Source organism: Pinus tabuliformis, chromosome Q (assembly GCF_031772625.1).
Source record: "Pinus tabuliformis cultivar Carrire ecotype Pingquan chromosome Q, CPIR1, whole genome shotgun sequence".
Taxonomy (NCBI): domain Eukaryota; kingdom Viridiplantae; phylum Streptophyta; class Pinopsida; order Pinales; family Pinaceae; genus Pinus; species Pinus tabuliformis.
Window position 1 is genome coordinate 945,571,557 of NC_142296.1, and position 19,899 is coordinate 945,591,455.

At 35.8% G+C, this 19,899-nt stretch overlaps 1 pseudogene; it reads left to right on the forward strand.

Moving 5' to 3' along the window:
• The first annotated feature begins 18,815 nt into the window (after window positions 1-18,815).
• On the forward strand, window positions 18,816-19,271 carry LOC149222586 (vacuolar protein-sorting-associated protein 11 homolog pseudogene; annotated as a pseudogene).
• The last annotated feature ends 628 nt before the right edge of the window (window positions 19,272-19,899 follow it).

Here is a 19,899-nt window from a genome sequence, read left to right on the forward strand (position 1 = left end):
CTCTACTAAATCATTGACCAACCAAGCTAGACACATTGGAGGTAGTGGCACAAATCGAGAGACTATAGATATAGAGAAGGTGGAGCACTACTTTGGCTTGGGGATGATGGGGAGTGTGAGCCTGTATGTTGGAGGATGTTAGGGTTTTGTACTGTGGCCTATTTTATATATGGTACTAGATATGCATCTGGTTTGGGTGAGTTGTTTCCCCATGGAATCGAAGCCCCAGCTTAGGGATGACTCATTATTGAGAGAAAATTAGCAGTGTGGTCTACAACTACGAGGAATGTCTGAGATACTCAATTACTTGGTGACAATGAAATGGAATTATTTAATTTCTATGATTATTTTTGTATGCTACAATAATCCATGTTTTTTTTTGTGAACTACATGTGAATTTCAATTTAAGGTTATTATTTGTTCAAATATATGTTTGTATATGAGTTATTGCATTTAAGAATATTTATATATGCATAAAACCCATATAGGAAATTAAATGAAAATGGAATTTCCCAAAAAAATGGGTTACTTTGGTAACAAGCACAATGATATGTCCCAGTAAATGGCTAGCGACATTATAGAGTGGTACCAAAGCACATTTTTACAAAACTCGAGCCATACGGGTCGAAATCCATTACAGGAAAAACTGTAGATTGTTGGGCAACCATTTGACAAAATTCGCAAGGAATGAAGATGAATGAAATCCCAATTTAGAGATGAAAACCCTCCATAATGGTAGATACATAAATCAATTTTATTATTACGTACTTGGAATCTGCAAAGCAATTAGTAAATTTTACTAGCATAAATGTGAAATTCATGTAGACAAAAAATTATGGAAAATACATATTATTGACAAAGAACAAAAAATAAAAAATAAAAGTGACATCAACGGTGAGGCGACAGTTGAGTTGGCATTTTAGGGAGGCCAAGTGGCAAACTAAAGGCAGAACAAGACATTATCAAGGGAATGAGGTGCTTTTAAACATTTGTTGCTTTCCACCCAATATCATTTATGGGCCATTGGATTGAAGCAATTTCACTATTATATTTTTGGAGTGCATAACCTTACTATAACCTCCACGCATGTCCCAACTCGATAAAAATATTGGCCATTAGATCAAAGTAATCTCAATTTTCAGATATGTTAGGTGCACAACCTCACTATAACCTCTATGCATGTTTCAGCCTCATAATAATTGAGATTTTTTTTACTTCAAGAACAACCATCAAACTTGTGAGTGAGCAAGTTGCCCGCTATAGGGAAAAAGTGGAGAATCAACCTCATGTGTAGTCATATCCAATCAAGGACTGCAACATGGAAGGTCTCATGTGAATAGTGGGGCCTAGGTGGGGACTTACATGCAAAATGTAAGGTTGCATGTATGCCAAGTGTCTAAGGAAAGACATACAAATTCATTTTGTGTCCAATGGGAACTAGAAACTAAGTATACACATGCAGTTATTTTCCAATAAAATAAGGGTGCACATGGAAGCCCTATATGTATAAAAAAAATTACAGACCTTAGTTATAGGTGGACTTGATTGGTCTAGGGGAGTAAACCAACCAAAATTTTGGCAAATTTTCTGAATTTTTTGCTAATTTTTCAAGTCATTTTCTTGTAGGGAATTTTTGAGGCACTAAATGTCATTTTTAGGTAGTGAAAAAACACGACAAGTTCCTATACTCAAGGTACAAGAAGTATCTATAAATCAAATAAAATGGCTCTAAGGGGTCTTTCCAATGACATATTACAATCGCGAAATGGAGCTAGTATGAAGAAGTTATGACTAAAACAATGTAAAGGGAAAATAAGGTATGAAATCCCTTCAAAAAGGTGTAACTCTGCAACCTCAGCTCAAATTGGGGCATCGAAGTAGTCAATAGGAAGTTTTGAGATAATAGAACATAGCCCTAGAGATGTATTTGAAATTGATATATATAATTGTTTATAAAACTAGCAAAAGTTTGTTGTGACAAAACAAGGGAAATTGGTCAAAATGGGCCAAAAGTTTTAAAGGTCATAACATTCAACTTAGGACTCAAATTTAGGAAAACAAATAGTCAATAGAAATTTATTGAAAAGGAGAATATGTCTATCAACCTAAAATTTGGTTTGGGTAGGAATTTCTCATAAATTTAAAGGAAGGATACAAGTGGCCTATAGGGCGGGACCAACATGAGGATTAGAAAGTATGGGAGATGTTCATGGGTCCTATAGCCATGAAGAATAGTTTAGAGTTATGAAAATTAGCATGGGTAATGTTGAAACAGAGTGAAATGTGAATGGAAGGAATAGGTGAGAGGATAGAGACCTGGAGGAAGCCATGAGGAATCTCAAAATGGAGTTGCTCAACTATAAGGCTAATAATTAGAGACTGATAAGAGAATAAAAACAAATTAACACTTAGATGTTATAGAGTCTGAATAAATTACAGATGAGAATGGACTAGAGATCCAATTCTATGCAGGCAGAGGAACATGATTCATGAGTTAGGGGGAAAGTAGTTGCAGATTCAAGGCACTCCAGGAGTTCTAGTAAGAAATGCCATCATGCATCAAGTAAACCAACTAAGAGTGTGTATGTTTTGCTAGAATCAAGAAGTAATCTAAGTATATGACTAGTTAGGCAACCAAGAAGGTGATCAAAGTTGGACAGTTTGGAAGGAGAGATCAGGAAGATCGAACCTCTCTAATGGTGAGCACAAGAAGGGAGAGGAGGTCGAAGCTTGGTTATTAGAAATGAGAAGATACCTTTAGCTACATGATTACTCATCCAATTTAGAGGCACAAATTGAAATCTATCACTTGAAGGTAAAAGTGAATTTGTGGTGGGTGTGCACCATATGAAGTAAAACATTTAGATGAAAAGAAGATCTCATGGAGGAATTTAAAAAGTATTTCTAAAGGAAATACCTTCTAAGAACTAATATGAAAGGAAAAGGCAAGATTTCTTTGAACTCAAGTTAGGGAATATGACAATGTAATAGTATGGTTATAAATTCACTAAATTATTGAGGTATTTTGACTTTATAAAGCATGAAAAGCTAAAGATACAAAGATTCATGAGTGAATTGCCACCATTTTATGGTGACAAAATTAAATTTGACAAACCAAATAATTTGGATTATACTATGAGGAAGGAAGATTAGCTTTATGAGCAGGGAAAAATTAATTTATCCTTCCAAAAGACTTGGGATGAAAATAAAAGAACCAATATAGAGCCAAGGAAGAAGGGGCTCAAACTCTCATTTTTCAAGAAGAATTCTCAAGAAAATAAAAAAACTCAACTATCCCATAGTGACCCAAAGGGGGGTGATTCATTGAGTAAGACACTAAGATTTCAACCCATTAGGTGTTGGGGTTGTGGAGGAGAGCACAGGTATAGGGAATGCTCTAACAAAGAAGGGAAAATGATGATTTTACATCACATCTAAGTAGCTAATACAATGGAGGACATGGGTAGAAGCATGCCCAGGATCTATGCATCATTGGAAAACAGGCATGTTGAGCATTAGGCACATATGATTAAATTGGAAGTTAAGTTAAACAACCAACCCATTGCCATTTTAATTGATTCTGGAGCTAGGCATAGTTATCTTGATCCTAAGATTGTTGAAATATTTAACTTGAAGGAAAACCAAGCATTTTATGGCTTGGTTAGTTTAGTTAGCTACATGAGCTAAAACAAGAGTAACTGAACTTATAAAGGAATGCCAAATCAATTTGAATGGGTTGGATACAATTGCAAATTTAAACATAATACCATTGGGATCATATGATTTCCTAATTGGTATGGATTGATTGGAAATACATCGTGCAATATTAGACTATTACAATAAAATATTTACTGGAATTTATGAAGAAGGGTAGCAAAGACAAGTACGGGGAATTCCAGGGACAATTTATATTATGGAAATATAATCCATGCAACTGAAGAGAAATTTTAGGAAAGGGTGCCAAATTTATGCAACCCACATGAGGGAGATAGCCAAGGATCAAGCACCAAGCATTGAATACCATCTGGTACTTAAATAATTTTAAGATGTGTTTACCAAACTTCCAATACTACCACCTAAAAGAGACATTGATTACTCTATATACATGGTACCTAGAGCTACCCTGGTGTCCAAAACACCATACAATATGGGCACACTAGAACTTAAAGAACTACAAATGCATTTAGGAGAACTCTTCAAGAAAGGTGTGAAATTTAAATGATCTCATAAATGTGAAGAGGCCTTTCAACATTTAAAAATATTGTTAACAAGTGCACCTATCTTGAAAATATCTAATCCAAATAAGATTTCATTGTGTGAATAGATGCATATAAGGAGGGGATTGGAGGATTTCTCATGCAAAATGGGTATGTGATATGTTATGAATCAAGGAAGTTAAACGAGCATGAAAGGAAATATTCCACTAATGATTTAGACCTGACAACCATTATACATGCCCTAAAAATGTGGAAGAATTAGCTCATGGTGGAAAGGTTCAAGTTACGAACTAACCACAATGAGTTGAACTTGTTTGGACAACCAAATTTAAATGCCATACAAATCAGATGGATAGAATTTTTTGACTGATTATGAATTTGAAATCAAGAACATAAAAGGTAAGGAAAATAAGGTGGTTTATGCACTCAGCAGAACGGTGCATAAATGCATGCTACAGCGATAATTATATGTAAATTTGATTTAAAAATCATAATTTTAGAGGCTACAAATTTATATCATAAATACATGGAAATAATTAGCAACATACAAAAAGCTAAATTACATCCAAAGTTCAGGAATTATGAAATATGAAAAGATGGAATTCTTTTGTTCAAAGGTAATATTTATGTACCAAATTCCCAAGGGCTCAAAATTTTAGCGTTGAATGAGATGCATAGGATACCTTATGTTGACATTCAGGGTACAAAAAGACAATCTTGCAGTTAAGAAACAATATGTTTAGCCAAGTATTAAAAAAGAGGTACTTGATTATATAGCCAGGTGTTAAAGATGAACATAGACACCCAACTGGATTACTATAGCCAATACCCATTCCTGAGTGGAAATGATAAATTATTTATCTAGATTTTATTACCAATTTTCCTATAACTATGAAGAAACATGATTCCATCATGGTAGTGGTGGATAAACTCACTAAGTCTTCCCACTTTATTCCAATTAATTAAACACATAAGGCAAAAAATGTTACTCCCCAGATGCAAGTGACATCAACCGCAACATCGTACCCTTCAAGTTCCCATGGCTCTCCAGTTTCTAAGCCTCGAGATGACTCCTCGGTGGCACTCTCATGCTACACTAGCTAATGTCCTTACCAGACATTCATGCCAAGGTTCAAAACCTCCTGGGACCGACCCGTCGCCCGCGTCAGCACCTCCTGCAACATATCTTCCTTCCATTTCACCGCATCCTGCCAAGTGTCCAAGAGTCGTAGGTGACTACCATGCAAAATAAAGTCCCAAGCTTGATGATTATGATTACTTTGCACTAGTGCCCATTGAAGAAGAGGCACCTATGCCACAGAGGTCTCCCTGAGCAGGTGTTAAAGCCTTGCCTCCTCCTAGATTTTTCTTTATTTGGTTATCTATGAAATATGTTATGTATTCTCTCCTCTATCAGACTTTTTATTATATTTCTAACACTTTCCCTTCGACCTCAAGAAAACCTCCTTTGAATTTTTTTTATATATTTTGGTCTCACACCCTCCATGATCTCAAGGAAAAATTTGAGGGATTATGGCTTTATGCCATAGTAATGAAACTATTGTATATCATGTATTATAAATATTTTTAACTTACAAAAAAAGGCAACATATGTTGCTGAAATTTACATGAACGAAATTGCCGAGCTACATGGAGTACCCAAGAAAATTATTTTAGACAGGGATCCCAAGTTTACATCCAACTTTTGGGTAGGTTTATGCAAGGGATTTGAAACTAATTTAAGTTTTATCACAGCATACCATCCAGAGTCATATGGTCAAATAGTCAATTCAATCAAGTGAATATATGTTGAGGATGTGTGTGATGAACAAACCATCAAAATGGGAGGAATGTCTTCACTTGGTGGAGTTTGCTTATAATAATGTGTACCAAGCATCTTTGAACATGGTCCCATTTGAAGCCTTGTGTGGTATAAAGTTCCATACACATGTAAATTGGGACAACCTAGTTGAAAGGGCCATTTTGGGTCCATACCTGCACAAGGAAATGGAAGAGAAAGTAATAAAAATCAAAAAGAATTTGAAGTCTACTATACATAGATAAAAAAAATAAAAATAAATAAATAAAAAATAAATAAAAAAAAACTCTATGCATATAAGAACATGTTAAATAGGGAATTTAAAGTTGGTGATCATGTCTTCTTGAGAATGAAGGCAAAGAAATATCCATTGAAACTAGGTAGTCGTGCAAAGTTAGGAACTAGATATTTCGGGTCATTCGAAATCATAGGAAAAATTTGTCCAGTTACATATAGGATTGCATTGCCAGCATCCATGAATATTCATAATGTGTTTCTTATTTAATTGCCTAAAAAGTTTGTTCTTGATGCTAACCATGTAATTGACTAAAATATGATCGAGGTGGAGCTCAAGGAAGACTTTATGGACCAACTAGTGAAAATTTTGGACAAGAAGGTTATAGTGCTCCGAAGTCAAGCCATCGCCTTAGAAAATGTGTAGTGGACCCATTTCAGTCCTGAAGATGCTACATAAGAGCTTGAAGATGCAATGAGAGAAGAGTACCCTCACCTTTTTGGAAAATCTTGTTGTATATATAAGCATATATAATGCATTGAGGATCATGCATAAATAAGGGGGAGAGGAATGTGACACCCCAACTTGACCCCTGTATCGTAGATAACATATACATATCAAACTTAGTGTAACAACACATGGTTGATTTTCCATGTAAAGAAAATAAGACCAAGGTCATGGGACACATATTCCAAGTTGAATGTTTGGAAAAACATAATGATGGGTGTTACTAGTGATTAATTTATGGCTATGGAAATTTGCAAAGGAAAAGTGGAAATAATTGGCATTTTATTTATGAGATAAAGGAAAATATGAGAAAATGGAGATGAAGAGAAACATATTTTCATGAGATGGAAATTGAGGAAAAATAAATGAAAATGAAGAAAATAGAGGCCTCAATGATAAAAAGGCTTTTGATGATAGTTTCGCAACCTGTTGTGAGTTCAATTTTGGATCTCTCTTCCATTCTCTCATTCTCTCATACTCTTGAACACTTAGAAATCTTGGAGCATGCTTGGAGCACTTTAGCATTCACTTGGATTGAAAAAATAAGGAAAAGGAAAGAAGGAAAGTGCAAGGGAATAGTTGGATCAGCAGCTACAATTGGATTGCTTTGCGTAACAAGTTGCATTTGTGATTTCCTTACTGATTTTTGGATGCATGGTATATGCATGTGATTTTTTGGTTATGGGTTGTCATTGGCATGGATATTTTCCTAGATTGACAGTGGCTTTAGCCTTGCCTTGCCATTTTCTAGATATCCATGGTGTTGTGGGTTTTTTCTACTTGATTCTTTTCTCGCTAGTGTTCATGTTCCTTATGAATGTGGGTTGGAACAAACACTCTATAAGCCCTGGAACAGCTTGGGTTGAGTTACTAGTCCTAGAGCCTAGGTTGGGACAAACGCTTTGGGGCCATGGGTGGGTTGAGTTACTAGTCCCTTGGATAAACACTTTGGAGCCTTGGAAGGATTTGGGTTGAGTTGCTAGCTCCTAGAACGCTTGACAGCTTGGTAGAGACTAATCTGGTTGGTGTCAGTGATGTTTGACTGTAGAGGTGGAATCACTATGGTTGAGGGTTGAGGTGGTTTTTCCTATGGAAGCCATGGTTTGGTGTTGTCTTGGTTTATTCCATCAAATCCCACAATCATGCTTTGAATATGGTGCAAGGGTGATTGAATGAAAGAGAGATTTGGTTCAGCCCAATCTATGATTGAGTGGTACATGGAAGTCCCTGACATGGTTGGTATTTTCATATATTAATAAGAGTTCTTCTCCTATTGTGATTCACGTATGCTTGCAGTGATTATATTGGTGATATTATAACTGAGTTTCCATGGTTTCTATGTTGGTTATTTTCTGGTTATATGTTGGTTATATGATGTCTTATATCTATGGTTATTTACATGTTTTGATAAGTTATTGAATGGTTGATGAATGTATGGTCTAACAAGTATTATTGCAGCTATGTGCAACTATGTGGAGAGTGCATAGAGCCTTCTTATTGATTCTCAAATGAATATTATACTATTATAATTAGATATATGTTCATGACCTATAGCCTCTATGTTTGCATAAGTTTGACGAAATGTCTAGTGTGTTTTAAGCAGTCTAGGTCTAGTTTTTAACTCAAGTTTGAATGTTTAGCTTTTTCATCAAGTAAATTATGATTATAGAAAGTCTTGGGAAGTTATATTGGGCTTATGATAATTCTTTGGTGAGCTTATTGAATTAGAGAACAAATATTTATTTATAACCTACATGTACTATGTACACAAAGTGTTTCTATAAATGAGTAATTTGGACCCCCAACTTCCCGAGGTCGTAACTTTGTCATATGATCTTCATTTGAATAGCATAATACCTCGTTTCGAAAATATCCATGAGGAGGTCAAGCAAAATTATGTTAAACAAATTTTGATACTTTTCGGGTCTCTTCGTTTTCCCTGAAAATGTCGTTTAGGCCCTCAAAATTGCCTTTGAAGTTTAGAACCCGAAAAAATGCCAAAAATAGAAGTTCTATTAAATTTAAGGGAACGAAACTCAAAAGAAATAACATTTGGTCAAGTTAGGTTGATAACAATGTGATCATGTGTTACTAGGTGTTTTTAGTCTTTTCTGGACATTTGGGCGCCATTTTCCATAAGTGAATCTTTGAAATCGGGTCTCACATAGTAACTCTCATCCCATGTTCACCTTGGTGAGCGAGTTAAAGTGGGTAAATAGGGGATGAGGTGGTTGCAAGGTGGCATCAAAGCTTTCAGGTTCAAACACTTAGTTTGGATGGGCTAGGTGTGATTGTTATGCATGCATGTTAGTTGTCGATATGTTAGTTATGCATGCATTATGATGGTGATTGTTGAGGTTGATGATATCGATATTGAGACAATTGATATGTTGATTTCATTAAATATATACATATATTGTGTTATTCCAGATTGATTGTGCAGACCAGATAGCCTCATGTGAACTTCACTAAGGTATGTTTGATCATGTTTATATTTGGTTTATCTGACATGGTGTTTTTGCAGGAAGAATATCAGAGATGACAATAAAAATGGTGGATTAAAATTTGCATGACTCTCCTTATGGATCAGTTGAACAACAAATAGATGAATACTCTCTTAACATAGTAGATACCTTGAGAAGTTTAAAGGCTAAGATCAAAAGTTGTAAGGCGGATAATGACAGGGTAATTGAGTTGCAGGAGAGGCTTGCCATAACACAGGAAAAGTAATCAAAATTTGATGCAGTGATCCTTTAGAGCTTATCAGATTTACAGAGACAGGGACAGCGACAGATCAATTATGGATAGAAGGAAAGAACAAATGGGGCATATGATAGAAGGTATCATGGAGGACACATGTCGGACAAGGATGACACATTCAGAGGTGGAAGATGGATGGATACTCCTGACAGGAGAGGTAGTGGTTATGGGTACTACACTAGTTCTAGATCAAAGAGACATCATGGTCATTACCGTTATAATCCTTACAAGAAGAGTGAGAAGTAGTACTTTCCATATGAGTTCAAAAATACAAGCCGCCTACCTTTTATGGAGATTTGTATAAACCAAAATATGTAGATGCATGGTTGTTTGGGATGAAAAAGTTCTGCGAGTTGCATGGTTATACAAAGAAAATGAAGGCCAAGATAGTTATTTTCAATCTCAAAGGGAAAGAAGATATCTAGTGGGAATATTTGAAGTGTGTCAGAGGTATCAGGACAAAGGAGTTGAGTTGGCATGAATTCAAGATACATTTCAGGAAGAAGTATTTGTCATAGAGATACTATGATGGTAAGGCTAATGAGTTCTACAAGTTGAAGATGGGATGTATGATGGATGAAGAGACTAAGTTTTTGGAGTTGTTGAGCTATGTACCATATCTTAAGGATGATAAGATGAAGGTGCCTTAGTGGATTGCCATTAGCATTTAAGGATCGGTTTGAGTATGATGAGCCTATATCGTTGGAGGAAGTAATTGGGAAGTTGAAACATTGTTATGATCAGTCTAAACATAAGTCGGAGCCTAAGAAGGGTTGGAAAGGGAATGTCGAGACTAAAGAAAAGTGGGATAAGAAGCGAGGAAGACCTCAGGATGCAAGTAACAAAGAGAATGCAACGACATACAAGAAATTCAATGCAGTTGATAGAGGACAGGGATTTTACTCTAAGGAACAGAACAAGGGTGATGACAGGAAGCCCTTGTAGTGTTGGACTTGTGGCAAGGATCGTCACATGAGATATTATCCACAACATCAAGGTAGCAGACCTCAGATATACAGTGCTCAGGAGGCACAAATAGTTGGGGATGCTGGACAGAGCATTCCTCGTATTTATGCATCATTGGATAATATGAAAGTTGATCATCAGGAATCTATTATTGAGATCGAAGGTAAGATTTGTAATAGAAATTTTTCAAATTTGACTGATCCTAATTTAATTATAGTTATGTTAGTCCTAAACTGGTGAACAAGTGTGGCTTGAATAAAGAAGTGCATGTAGAATCTTGGTTGTTGCAATTGGCTACAGGGACCAAGAAGGGAGTTCATCAATGGGTGAGATCTTATGCATTTGATTTGAGTGCTTGGATGATGATGGAGAGAGGAGAATCTTACAGGGAAATAAGAATCCTACATCAATGGGAATGGTTATAGATATGCAGGCAAAGCGCAATAGTAGGAAATGATGTGTATTGTTTGCATTTCATATTTATAGTGACAAAGGAAAGGATGTTGAGGATGATGAAGTTCTAAAGAGGTTTCTAGTTTTGAAGCAGTTTTAGGATGTGTTTCCTCCATACATTTTAGAGTTGCCTCCTTGTAGGGAAGTGGAATTTTTTATTGAGTTGAAATCAGGAGCAGCACCAGCATCGAAGGCACCATACAGGTTGAGCACTCTGGAGTTGGTGGAATTTAAGTTGCAGCTTGAGGAAATGTTTAATAAAGGATACATAAGGCCAAGTGTGTCCCCTTAGGGTGAACTAGTGTTATTTGTGAATAAGAAGGACAGTAATCTCAGGTTGTGCATTGATTACATGCAGTTGAATAAGGTGACGATTAAGAATAGGTATCCTTTGCTATGTATTGATGATTTGTTTGATTAGCTTAAGGGAGCAGTAGTGTTCCCGAAGATTGACCTAAGATCAGGATATCATCACGTACGCATCAAAGAAGTGGACATCTACAAAATTGCATTTCATACCAGGCATGGGAATTATTAGTTTGTAGTAGTTCCTTTTGGTCTTATTAATGCTCCAGCTACATTCATGTGTTTGATGAATAGTGTGTTGCGTCCTTACTTGGAAAAGTTTGTGATAGTATTCATTGATGACATATTGATATATTCTAAAAATGAGGAAGAGCATACAAAACAACAGGCAGCAATGTTAAAATTGTTTAGAGAGCATCAGTCGTATGCCAAGCTTAGTAAATGCAGTTTCTTTCAGACAGAAGTTTATTACTTGCGACATTATGTTTCCATGGAATGTATAACAGTGGACCTAGAAAAGATCAGAGCTATCATGGAGTAGGCAATTCCTAAGAATGTGGATGAGATTAGATCATTTGTGGGACTAGCAGGTTATTATAGGCAGTTCATCAAGAAATTCTCATGGACTTCCTATCATATTACATCCTTACAAAGAAAAGGAAATAAGTTTGAATGGACTGAAGAATGTGCAACTAGATTTGTGCAGTTGAATAATTTTCTTACAAATGCCCTGGTCTTGAATATTGCATATCCAAATAAAGAGTTTGTGGTATGTATAGATGCTTGCAAGAGAGGACTTGTTGGAGTCATGATGCAGGAAAGACAGGTTGTATGTGATGGGTCAAGGAAGTTGAATGAACACAAGTATAACTATGTGACTCATGATCTTGAGCTGACAGCTATCATTCATGCATTGAAGATGTGGAGACATTATCTTCTTGGAATGAGGTTATTATTAATGAGTGATCATATTGGGATGAGGTACTTGTCACCCAAGATATCAGAAGACTTTGACAATAGTTAAGAAGTTCTATCATTGGCCGAACTTCAAGAAAGAGGTGGCTAAGTTTGTTGTGAAATGTTTGGACTTTCAACGGGTAAAGGAAGAGTGTAAGCATCTAGGTGGTTTATTGTAGCCGATTCCAACTGTAGAGTGGAGATGGGAGGTCATATCCATGGACTTCATTACAAGTTTTCCGAGGACATCGAGACAATATGATTCCATCATAGTTGTCATTGGCAGGTTAAGTAAGGTAGCTCATTTCATTTTAGTTAAGTCTATGAATTCAGCTAGTGAGGTAGCTCATATTTTAATAAGGGATATAGTGAGATTGCATGATGTTCCTAACTAGATTATATCGGATAGAGATGCCAAGCTCACTTCCATGTTTTGGGAGGAGTTGTTTGCAGGTTTAGAGATAGATTTGTCTTTCAGTAGAGCTTATCACCCACAAACAGATGAAAAGACAGAGAGGGTCAACAGGATTCTTGAGGACATGTTCAGGATGTATGTTATGCATCAGAAAAGGAAATGGGAAGAGTATCTTCCACTAATAGAGTTTGCATATAGCAATGGGTATCATGAGTCCTTAAAGATGAATCCATTTGAGACTCTTATGGGCAGAGCTGTATTACTCCTATTAATTGGAGTGATCCAGTGAACAGAGTATTGATTGGATCAGATATGTTGGTAGAGATGGAACATGAAATGTAGGTTATCAAAAGGAATCTAAAGCTAGAACAAGACAAATAGAAGGGCTATTCAGATCAACATAGGGTATTTAAGGAGTTTCGGGTTGGGGAACACGTGTACTTGCGCATCAAGCCCAAGAAGAGCTCCTTAAGGATTGGGCCATGTACCAAGTTGACACGTCAATATTGCGAGCTTTTTCAGATTGTTGAGAGGATTAGACCAGTGGCCTATAGACTTGCACTACCTTCAACAGTGAAATTCCATGATTTTTTTCATGTTTCATTGCTTAAGAAGTATGTCCAGGATGTGGATCATGTGATTGACTAGTCTGTATTAAAGGGAGAACCAGAAAGAGAATTCTAGCCAGAACCACAATGCATATTGTAGTGGAAACAACTAATGATCTGAAACAGAGAAATCAAGCAGGTTAAAGTGCAGTGGAAGAACTTTGGGCCCAATGAAGCTACATGGGAGATGGTTGATCAGATGAGGGCTTTATATCCTTCATTTTTTTTTTGTTCAAGCAAATGAGTTTTTGGTATATATATGTATATATGTGGATGTTGATATGATACCTCAATGATTTGTGCTATAAAGCGGTATGATTGTCATGTTTGTCATGTTGGTCATGGTTTGCAGTAGTTGTGCATTGTAAATACTGCATCAAGCTATGTTATAAATCTCCATGGGAAGTATGTTTTGTTTTCAGAGATTTATTGGTCATAGCCCTTTGGAGGTGTTTGTAACAGCCCTTTGTTGATTTTCCATGTAAATAAAATAAGACCAAGATCATGGGACATGTATTCCAAGTTTAAAGTTGGGCAAACATAGTGATGGGTGTCAATAGTGATTAATTTATGGCTATGGAAATTGGCAAAGGCAAAGTGGCAATAATTGGCATTTTTTTTATGAAATAAAGGAAAACAGGAGAAAAGGGAGATGAAGAGCCCCATATTTTCATGAGAGGGAAATTAAAGGAAAAATGAAGGAAAATTAAGAAAAATAGAGGCCTCAATGATAAAAATTCTTCTAAGGATCATGTCAAAACCTTTTTTTAGCTTAATTTTGGAGCTCTCTTCCCTTCTCTCATTCTCTCATACTCTTGCACACTTAGAGAAATATTGGAGCATTCTTGGACCATGATTGGAGCACTTTAGAATTCACTTGGATTGGACAAAGAAGGAAAAGGGAAGCAAGAAAGCACAAGGGAATAGTTGGATCAGTAGCTACAACTGGATTTCTTTGCAGGTAATAGGTTGCATGTTTGATTTCCTTACTGATTTATGAATGCATGTTATATGCATGTGATTTTCTTCTTATGTGTTGTCATTGGCATGGATATTTGCCTGGATTGACAGTGGTTTTAACCTTGCCTTGACATTTCTTGGATTTCCATGGCATTGTGGGATCTTTTTCCACTTGATCGATTTTTGGTTGGTGCTCATTTTCCTTATGGTTATGGGTTGGAACAAATGCTTTGGAAGCCCTGGAACAACTTAGGTTGAGTTACTAGTCCTGGAGCCTAGGTTGGGACAAACTCTTTAGAGCCCTCGATGGGTTGAGTTACTATTCTATGGAGATATGTTGGAGAAACACTCTGGAGCCTTGCAAGGATGTGGGTTGAGTTACTAGTTCCTGGAGCCCTTGACAGCTTGTGTAGAGACCGATCTGGTTGGTGTTAGAGATGTCCGAGAATAGAGGTGGAATCAATCTGGTTGAGGGTTGAGGTGGTTGGGACTCTCGAAGCCTTGTTTTGGTGTTTTCTTGGTTTATCCCATAAGATCCCACATTCATGCTTGGAATATGGTGCGGGGAATTATTGGATGAAAGAGAGATTTGGTTCAGCCCAATCTATGGTCGGCTGATACATGGAAGTCCTTGACTTGGTTGATATTTCCATATATTAATAAGCATTATTATCTTACTATGATTCATGTATGCTTGTAGTGATTGTATTGGTTATATTACAGCTGAGTTTCCATGGTTTTTATGTTGGTTATTTTCTGGTTACATGTTGGTTATATGATGTGTTATATCTATGGCTCTTTACATACTCTGATAAGTTATTGAATGGTTGGTGAATGCATGACCTAACAAGTGTTATTGTAGCTATGTGGAGGGGGGATAGACCCTTCTTGGTGATTCTCAGATGAATCTTAGACTATTATAATTAGATGTGCATTCATGGCATGTATCCTTTATGTTTGCTATGTGTTTGACGAAATGTTTAGTGTGTTCTAGATAGTCTAGGTCAAGTTTCTGATTCAAATTTTAATGTTTAGCTTTTTCATCGAGTAAATTATGATTCTAGAAAGTCTTAAGAAGTTATAGTGACATTATTGAATTAGTGAACTAATATGTATTTATAACCTACAGGTACTACGTACACAGTGTTTGTATAAATGAGTAATTTGGACCTACAACTTCTCGGGGACATAAAATTGGCATATGATCTCCATTTGACTATCATAATACATGTTGGGTCTTGAAATTGTCATTCATTTCCATTACACTTTCAATATTATGTCCATTATATCACCTCCATTTCACTACCATGTCACTACATTCATCTCACTTTCATTATCATTGGGTCACATTTATATTTTTCCAAACTTTATTAACTCTTAGCATTTTTAAGTAAATTTGTGGTTAAAATTTAGAAAATAATGTGCATATGCTTATACCTAACAAGTGGAATGAGATTGTTGACATGTGTAGGTCAAAAGGAAGCTTCTAGAAGACCTTTATGTGGCATCCTAAGGCCAAATTCGAATTTGAGTGGAGAGGATCATGGAATCATGAGGATATGTGTCACATTTCCTATTTGTATTGAGACTCTAAAAAGACGTGTCTTATCATTTCCTATTTTGATTGGAACTCTAGAGGTATAAGGAGAGATTCATGGACTCTCATTAATGAGATGACTTCTCATCTTTTGGTATAAATAGGAGATCTTTCTCTTTGATTTGGTAGTTTTTTGTAGCTTTGGTAGTTTTTCTGGCAACCTTGGTAGTTTTGGTAGCTTTGGAGAGCTTTGTAAACTTTTGTAATTTTGAAGAATTTGAATAAATCTTTGATGTTCTCAATATGGAAGGAGATGTGAAGTAGATGTCATGGAGCATATTAGAATGTAGTATGCTAATTTTATTTTGTAGTTTTACTTTGATTTCATTCAAGTATGTCATTTTATTGTTTTCAAGTTTAATAGTTTAGATTTTTCATTCATGCAAGTGTGTTCAACCAGTTGATTGTAGATTTATCTAACTGTGTAATCTATGTTTAGAAAAATAGTCCAAGAAAGTATTTTCCAATTGGTGATTGGAGCATTTGAGCACATAGTAGATCAGTTTTCCTTTACATGTTTTGTATTTGCTTTCCATTTCAAATTAGATTTGATGTTAATTTAATAACTCATATTGTAAGTGAATATTTCTGAAATCCCCTATTTTATCTTAAAGCTAAGTGGTGAAGTATTTCATTTATGAATGAGCCTTTCTCTGCATTTTTATGTTTACTTTTTCTTAGAACAATGAAGTATTGGATCCCTCCAAATGCTATCACAAGGAGTTAGTTCTCCCAAAATTGTATAGCGGAGTAATAAAACACTTCATTTAGTTGTTATAGTAGAATAGTTGCAATTTCAATTTCAGTCTTACTCTTTCATTTAAATTTCATTTTCAGTTTTAGAACAATGAAGTATGGAGTCCCTCAAAAAATGCTATCACAAGGAGGTAGTTCTCCCAAAATTTTGTAGCAGAGTGACAAAACACTTCATTGAGTTACATACTTTGTATTTGCTTTCCATTTCAAATAGCATTATCATTTTTTTTGCTTTCATTTCATAGATATTTTGCCGGCTTAGATTAGTCTAATTGTTCAAAGCTTTGATTTGTTTTTATCTAATGTTCATTTCCTTTTCTCCTTCTTTAGAAATTAGATTTTAACATTAAAAGTCATTAGATTTAGTTGACCATTAACATTCAGAGATTTTCATCTAGAAGCATAACTTTTCTTTCTTAGATTACTTCCTTAAGCATAAGAAACAAAACCCCCAAAAACAACATAAACTATAAAACAACGAAGTAAGAAAAATGGTTAACTAAGCACATATAGTGCACCACACTTCATCAATTTATGATACTCAGATTGATAATTTATGTAGAGCAATTTAGGACACTAAATTGACTAGACATTTTGGCGCCGTTGCCGGGGAAATGTAATTAGGAGACCTTATTTCTTACATCTAAAAAAAAAAAAAATCTTGAGTATGCTCTCCTCTTGCACTTTGTGTGATCTGGAGGATCAGAAGAAGAATTGTTATGTTAAAAAAAAAAAAAAAAAAAAAATCTCATCATTTCATTTGATTCAAAAAAAAAAAAAATCCAACTACTTTGATAGGTTCAGTTGTCCAAGATTGACTGATTATGGTTTGAAGTGGCCCTCAAAACATTGTGTCCTATTTAATAAGATTTTGCAAATTAGTTGCGGAATGCAGCCCTGTTCCGCAACTAACTGTGTGTTCTGCAGCTATTTCCAAGGTTTAGCAAGTTACAGGCATCAAATGAAGAAACCGACCACATGGGCATCTCTGAAATCGTCCCAACATGGATTCTATCCTAGTCACCCAGCCCAGATCGATAAAAAACTAGCTTAAAACCTCAGTCAAAGTCATGTTTTCAGTACATTTACCTTGAAGCCTTTGTTGCTTGAAATTGGGAACCATCAGATTCCATTCCGTTGTTGTGATTAAGTCTTCATCAAAACCTATCAATGAAAAATCCAATTGTGCAAATCATCTGAGCTTTAGTTCAATAGGAAAACATTGATTTGTATATTGGAATGGTGAGAGACAAATCCATTTTTTTGTGCAAGCAAGACGAGTTTCATTTGACATAAAAGGTGTGGTGGCATTCTAACAAATTTCAAAGTATCATTTACTGGCAAAGAATTTACATCAAGTGCCATGTTTGATTGGATTTGTTTGTTGGCTCTATTTTATCCACTATTTCTTATTGGTGACCACGTCTGATATCAAAGCCAACTTCAAAATATGCGTTCAATCGGGCTTCAAACAGCCATCCAGAGGACTCTCTAAGGCCTTTGCGAGAGTTATTGAAGTCATGGTTGCTCATAAAATCCCTGCAAGAATTTCCCAAGGCGATCAGGAACCAATAGGCATAACCAACAGACCTGCAAATAAAAAAAATTCCAACCACGGGATTTGCCAGAAAAACACAGAACTGTAAAAAATGTCAAACTTTAACTGCCCGATTCAGCCAAATTATAATGAATCAGGAAAAATTATAACATGGGTTTTTTCAGGGACAGGGTCAATTAGATAACCCAGAAATGGTTTTAAGAAATTCATAGTGGTTTGGGATAATTTCTTAGTTCTTTGAAGCCCCTTTTTGCATGTTGCGTGAAGAAAAACGAATTTTAATTATGAACAAACTGTTGTTTTAACTCGGCATGCTTGGAGAGGGGAAATCTGATTTGGGAACTTATTGTGTGGTGGCATTCAATATTACTTACACCATGCCTCCCGTCTTTAATTTAACGATTGATTACATGACGTATCCCAATTGGATATGGCTCTTCACAACCTGATTGATAGACGTGGCGAAGATGAAGAGGTTGAGTGTGGTGCTGAGGTAGGAGGAGAACATGATGCTGATGCAGATGATGAGGGGGAAGAGAGTCCTCAAAGATCAACTGAGGATAGTGAGAATGCTTCTGAAGCTGGTGAAGATGTTTCAGGTAGCGAATCTGGAGATGATGACAAGCATGAAGAAAATGACGGGAAGGCTGAAAGTGAAGGTTTTATGCATAGGAGAGAAAGACATGGAAAGTAAATTGGACATGCTTTTCAAAAAGAATTTATATACTGTTGCCATAAATCTTGTCCAAAGTCAACAAGCAGATGCAGCAGCCACAGCTGAAGTACTGCGCAAATATGCAGATCACTTGTATAGCAAACAAGACTATGATGAAGCCATGGCACAATACATTCGTACTATTGGTCAACTAGAACCTTCATATGTCATTCAAAAGTTTCTTGATGCCCAGCGCATTTATAATCTTACTAGTTACTTGGAAAAATTACATGAGAAAGGTTTGGCCTCCAAAGATCGTACGACACTTCTCTTGAATTGTTACACAAAACTCAAGGATGTGGCAAAGTTGGATGAGTTTATTAAAGGTGAAGGTGAGCATGAGTTCGATGTTGAAACAGCTGTAAAAGTTTGTCGTGGGGCAGGATATCATGAACATGCAATGTATGTTAAAGAAAAGCTAAGAAGCATGAATGGTATTTAAAGATACTATTAGAGGATCTTGGGAGTTATGATGAGGCTTTGGAGTATATCTCAAGCCTTGAAACAATTCAAACTGCAATTACAGTCAAGGAATATGGTAAGATTCTTGTTGAGCACAAATCAGATCAGACTATTGCCATTCTTATGAAACTTTGCACTGGTGATGGTGGATCAGCCACCAATGTTTCTGACAATCTCATTCCTGGAAAGTTGCCTTCACCAATTGATTTTATAAATATTTTTCTTGACGATCCATTATATCTCATGATTTTCCTCGAGAAATACATCAGTAAGGTCAAGGAGACTCTGATTTTTTCTCAACAACAACAACAAAAAAAGATAATTGAATCAATGAAATAAGTAGATTATTTGCTCATTTTTCTGAAAGGTATTGATTAATTTTGGACTGATGATGAAAAATGAATGGCTAACTTTCTGTTCAAGATTTTTAGCTACAGAAACTGTGCACGTTCCGCAGCTAAAGCCATTTCGAAGCTAAACATCAATTTTGCAACTGAAAAACCTCACTGTTCAAATCAGCCTAACTTTCTCATACGAAATCAGATTTCGATGATTCAAGTGTCGTTGGAAAGATATCAACGAGATATACACAATGATAAATCCATCAT